Source organism: Arachis stenosperma, chromosome 5 (assembly GCF_014773155.1).
Source record: "Arachis stenosperma cultivar V10309 chromosome 5, arast.V10309.gnm1.PFL2, whole genome shotgun sequence".
Lineage (NCBI taxonomy): Eukaryota > Viridiplantae > Streptophyta > Magnoliopsida > Fabales > Fabaceae > Arachis > Arachis stenosperma.
In genome coordinates, this window is record NC_080381.1 from 72,227,217 (window position 1) to 72,233,385 (window position 6,169).

Here is a 6,169-nt window from a genome sequence, read left to right on the forward strand (position 1 = left end):
TTCTCTACCATATCTGAGAAGATAGAGAGCATGCACCTCTGAAAGGTTACAGGTGCATTGCACAGACCAAAAGGCATTCTCCTATAGGCAAACACGCCTGAAGGGCAGGTGAATGCTGTCTTCTCTTGGTCCTGAGGGTCTACTGCAATTTGGTTGTAGCCTGAATAGCCATCCAAAAAGCAGTAATAATCATGGCCAGCTAGTCTTTCTAGCATTTGGTCTATGAATGGTAAAGGAAAATGATCCTTTCTGGTGGCTGTATTGAGCCTTCTGTAGTCAATACACATGCGCCACCCTGTGACTGTCCTTGTAGGAACCAGTTCATTTTTTCATTATGAACCACTGTCATGCCTCCCTTTTTGGGAACAACTTGGACAGGGCTCACCCAGGGGCTATCAGAAATAGGATAAATAATCCCAGCCTCCAGTAATTTAGTGACCTCTTTCTGCACCACCTCCTTCATGGCAGGATTTAGCCTCCTCTGTGGTTGAACCACTGGTTTGGCATTATCCTCCAACAGGATCTTGTGCATGCATCTGGCTGGGCTAATGCCCTTGAGATCACTTATGGACCACCCAAGAGCTGTCTTGTGTGTCCTTAGCACTTTAATCAGTGCTTCCTCTTCCTGTGAATTTAAAGCAGAGCTTATAATCACTGGAAAAGTATCACCCTCTCCCAGAAATGCATATTTCAGGGATGGTGGTAATGGCTTGAGTTCAGGCTTAGGAGGCTTATCTTCCTCCTGAGGAATTTTCGAAAATTCCTTTGCCTCTTCTGGCTCTTCCTGATCAGTTGGAGCATCTTTGAAGACGTCCTCAAGCTCTGATTCTAGGCTTTCAGCCATATTGATCTCTTCTACCAGAGAGTCAATAATGTCAGCGCCCATGCAGTCCTCTGGTGTGTCTGGATGCTGCATAGCTTTTACAGCATTCAACTTGACTCATCCTCATTGACTCTCAAGGTTACTTCCCCCTTTTGTACATCAATGAGAGTTCGTCCAGTTGCTAGGAAAGGTCTTCCTAGAATGAGAGTTGCACTTTTGTGCTCCTCCATTTCCAGCACCACAAAGTCAGTTGGAAAGGCAAATGGCCCAACCTTGACAATCATGTCCTCTATTATGCCTGATGGGTGTTTAATGGAGCCATCAGCAAGTTGGAGGCATATCCTGGTTGGTTTGACTTCTCCAATCAACCCAAGCTTTCTGATAGTGGATGCAGGTATTAAGTTAATACTTGCTCCAAGATCACATAAGGCTACCTTGGTGTAAGTGCCTTCCAATGTGCATGGTATCAGAAAGCTTCCAGGATCTTGAAGCTTTTCTGGTAAGCTTTTTAGAATGACTGCACTGCATTCTTCAGTGAGAAATACTTTTTCAGTTTCTCTCCAATCCTTCTTATGACTTAAGATCTCTTTCATGAACTTAGCATAAGAGGGTATTTGCTCAAGTGCCTCTGCAAAAGGAATCTTTATTTCAAGAGTCCTTAAATAGTCTGCAAAGCGGGCAAATTGCTTATCCTGTTCCGCTTTGCGGAGTTTCTGAGGATAAGGCATCTTGGCTTGATATTCTTCAACCTTAGATGCTGCAGGTTTATTCCTTACAGAAGTGGTTGAAGAAGCCTTGTTAGAGGGATTACTGTCAGCACTCTCAGGTGTCTGATTCTCCTGGGGCGTTTGAACGCCAGGAGTGGATGAAGTTTGGGCGTTAAACGCCAACTTCTCCCCCTTTTCTGGCGTTTGAACGCCAGAACTGGGCAGGGAATGGGCGTTTAACGCCAGCTTTCCTCCCTGTTCTGGCGTTTGAACGCCAATATTGGGCAAGGAATGGGCGTTTAACGCCAATTTTCCTCCCCTTTCTGGTGTTTGAACGCCAATAATATTCCTCTCTGGGCTCTTACTGTCCTCAGAGGGATTTTGAACAGTGGCTTGGTCATCCTCTGTCAACTGTTCCTTAATTGACTTCTTGCTCTTTTGAGCAGTGGCATTCAGTGTTTTCCCACTCCTCAGTTGAACTGCTTGACATTCTTCTGTTATTTGTTTAGATATTTGCTGTTTTGCTTGATTCAACTGCAGTTCTATGCTCTTGTTAGCAACCTTAGTATCATGGAGCATTTCTTTAAATTCTGCTAACTGTTCAGTCATCAGGAGTAGTTGTTGATTAAGCTCATTCATCTGTTCTTGAGGATCAGGATCAGTGACTACTGCCATGACCTCTTCTTGTGGAACGAATTCCTTGCTAGAATATAAGTATTGGTTTCTAGCAACAATGTCTATAAGCTCTTGAGCTTCTTCAATTGTCTTCCTCATGTGTATAGATCCACCAGCTGAGTGGTCTAAGGACATCTGAGCTTTTTCTGTGAGCCCATAGTAGAAAATGTCTAACTGTACCCACTCTGAAAACATTTCAGAGGGACATTTTCTTAGCATACCTCTATACCTCTCCCAGGCATCATAAAGGGATTCATTATCCTCTTGTTTAAAGCCTTGGATGTCCAGCCTTAGCTGTGTCATCCTTTTTGGAGGGTAAAAATGATTCAGGAATTTTTCTGATAACTGTTTCCATGTCTTTATGCTTGCTGTAGGTTGGTTATTTAACCACCTTTTTGCTTGATCTTTTACAGCAAATGGAACAGTAACAGTCTGTAGACATCCTGATCTACCTCTTTATCATGTATTGTGTCAGCAATTTGTAAGAACTGTGCCAGAAACTCAGTAGGTTCTTCCTCTGGAAGACCGGAATACTGGCAATTTTGCTGCACTATGATAATGAGTTGAGGGTTTAGCTCAAAGCTGCTTGCTTTGATGGGAGGTACACAGATGCTACTCCCATATGCAGCTGTACTGGGGTTGGCATAGGACCCCAGAGTCCTTCTGGACTGATTAATTCCACTTAAGTCCATAATAGACAAAGGGAAATGAGAATAATTGCAAAGAGATGAATTTTGTTTATTTTTTTATTATTTTTTTTTTTTTTGAAATAACCGAAAAATTAAAATAAATAAAATAAAACAAAAGGAAAATAAAATAAAATTCGAAAATTAAGAATAGAATAAGATCAAAGCAAATTGGGAACTGAATCAATTAGTAAAGAAAAAGATTTTGAAAATAGCAATTAAGAAGATATGATTGAAAAATTTTTTTGAAAAAGATTTGATTCTTAAAAAGAGGAAAGAGAAAAACACAAAAAGACACCAAACTTAAAATTTTAGAAAATCAAACACTAATTTTTTTCGAAAATTTTAAAGGAAAAACACAAAGAGGACACCAAACTTAGAACTTTTATGAATCAAAAGGGCTAAGAACATGCAAGAACGAAAATTTTAAAAGAAAAACAAACGCATGCAATTGACACCAAACTTAGAATATGAAACTAGACTCAACTAAAAAGACTCTAAACCAACAAAAATAAAAAAAAAAATCCTAATCTAAGCAACAAAATAAACCGTCAGTTGTCCAAACTCGAACAATCCCCGGCAACGGCGCCAAAAACTTGGTGCACGAAATTGCAATAACACTTTTGCAATCCCGCACAACTAACCAGCAAGTGCACTGGGTCGTCCAAGTAATACCTTGCGTGAGCAAGGGTCGATCCCACGGAGATTGTCGGCTTGAAGCAAGCTATGGTTATTTTGTAAATCTTAGTCAGGATATCAGAAATTATCAGGATTGATTGTAAAAAGCAAAGAACATGTAATGGTTACTTGTATTGCAGTGATGGAGAATGGGTTGAGGTTTGGAGATGCTCCATCTTCTGAATCTCTGCTTTCCCACTGTCTTCTTCATCAAACACGCATGTCTCCTTCCATGGCAAGCTCGTGTAGGGTCTCACTGTTGTCAGCAGCTACCTCCCATCCGCGCAGTGAAAGCTAATGCAAAGCACTCTGTCACAGTGCCGCCAATCACCGGTTTGGTTCCCTCCCCTACCGGAATAGAATCACTCTTTTGCGTCTGTCACTAACGCCCAGTAGGTTACAGGTTTGAAGCACATCACAGTCATTCAATCATTGAATCCTACTCAGAATACCACAGACAAGGTTTAGACCTTCCGGATTCTCTTGAATGCTGCCATCAGGTCCTGCCTATACCACGAAGATTCCGATTAAAGAACCCAAGAGATAACTACTCAATCTAAGATAGAACAGAGGTGCTTGTCAGGCACGTGTTCATGGTTGAGAATGATGATGATTGTCACGGATCATCACATTCATCCGGATTAAGAACAAGTGTTATCTTAGAACGGAAGCAAGCATGATTGAATAAGAAACAGTAGTAATTGCATTAATCCATCAAGACACAGCAGAGCTCCTCACCCCCAACCATGGGGTTTAGAGGCTCATACTGTGGAAAGAACGTGTATGAAATGTTATGAGGTCATAAGGTTCTGATTACAATGTCAAAAGGTCCTATAAGTAGTAAACTAGTATCCTAAGGTTTACAGAAATGAGTAAATGACAGAAAAATCCACTTCCGGGCCCACTTGGTGTGTGCTTGGGCTGAGCATTGAAGCTTTTATGTGTAGAGACGTTTTCTGGAGTTAAACGCCAGTTCTCATGCCAGTTTGGGCGTTTAACTCCAACTTTTAATCCAGTTCCGGCGTTTAACGCTGGAATTTCTGAGGCCGGATTGCTACGCGGGTTTGGGCCATCAAATCTTGGACAAAGTATGGACTATTGTATATTGCTGGAAAGCCCAGGATGTCTACTTTCCAATGCCGTTGAGAGCGCGCCAATTGGGCTTCTGTAGCTCCAGAAAATCCACTTCGAGTGCAGGGAGGTCAGAATCCAACAGCATCTGCAGTCCTTTTCAGTCTCTGGATCAGATTTTTGCTCAGGACCCTCAATTTCAGTCAGAAAATACCTGAAATCACAGAAAAACACACAAACTCATAGTAAAGTCCAGAAAAGTGAATTTTAATTAAAAACTAATAAAAATATACTAAAAACTAACTAAAAGATACTAAAAACATACTAAAAACAATGCCAAAAAGCATACAAATTATCCGCTCATCAGCTATCCAATGACATCTTAGACAGTTCAGACAGACCATTATAGAAAATACCTATGATGCTCCATTCAGAAAGTATGTCAGAAGGACATTTTCTGATCAATTGTTTGTATCTTTCCCAAGCTTCATAGAGGGATTCACCTTCCTTCTGTCTGAAAGTTTGGACTTCCACTCTAAGCTTACTCAATTTTTGAGGTGGAAAGAACTTTGCCAAGAAGGCATTGACCAGCTTTTCCCAAGAGTTCAGGCTTTCCTTAGGTTGTGAGTCCAACCATATCCTAGCTCTGTCTCTTACAGCAAAAGGGAATAGCATAAGTCTGTAGACCTCAGGGTTGACCCCATTGGTCTTGACAGTGTCACAGATTTGCAAGAATTTAGCTAAAAACTGATGAGGATCTTCCAATGGAAGTCCATAGAACTTGCAATTCTGTTGCATTAGAGAAACTAATTGAGGCTTAAGCTCAAAGTTGTTTGCTCCAATGGCAGGGATAGAGATGCTTCTCCCATAGAAGTCAGGAGTAGGTGCAGTAAAGTCACCCAGCACCGTCCTTGCATTGTTGGCATTGTTGTTGTTTTCGGCTGCCATAGGTTCTTCTTCTTTGAAGAAATCTGTTAGGTCCTCTACAGAGAGTTGTGCTTTAGCTTCTCTTAGCTTTCGCTTCAAGGTCCTTTCAGGTTCAGGGTCAGCTTCAACAAGAATGCCTTTGTCTTTGTTCCTACTCATATGAAAGAGAAGAGAACAAAAAAAATATGGAATCCTCTATGTCACAGTATAGAGATTCCTTGAGGTGTCAGAGGAACAGAAAAGTAGAAGAAAGAGGTAGAAGAATTCGAACTTAGTGAGATAGAGTTCGAATTGTGCATTGAGGAGGAGTGTTACTCCATAAATAGAAGGATGTGAGAAGAGGGGAAGAAATTTTCGAAAATTAATTAAAAAATTTTAAAAACATTTTGAAAAATTTTCGAAATTAAAGTTGAAAAAGAAATAAAGTGATTTTGAAAAAGATTTTGAAAAAGATATGATTGAAAACTATTTTGAAAAAGATGTGATTTTTTTTTTTAAATTAATGACTTGACTAACAAGAAAAGATATGATTCAAACATTAAACCTCTCTCAACAGAAAAGGCAACACACTTGGAATGTTGAATCAAATCATTAATTGTTAG

At 40.4% G+C, this 6,169-nt stretch overlaps 1 non-coding gene across 1 annotated transcript; it reads left to right on the forward strand.

Annotated features, from left to right (window-relative positions):
* Positions 1 to 5,079: 5,079 nt before the first annotated feature.
* Positions 5,080 to 5,183, forward strand: LOC130932226 (small nucleolar RNA R71). The gene has a single exon (XR_009067386.1). It is a non-coding gene; the product is annotated as a small nucleolar RNA R71 (small nucleolar RNA).
* The last annotated feature ends 986 nt before the right edge of the window (positions 5,184 to 6,169 follow it).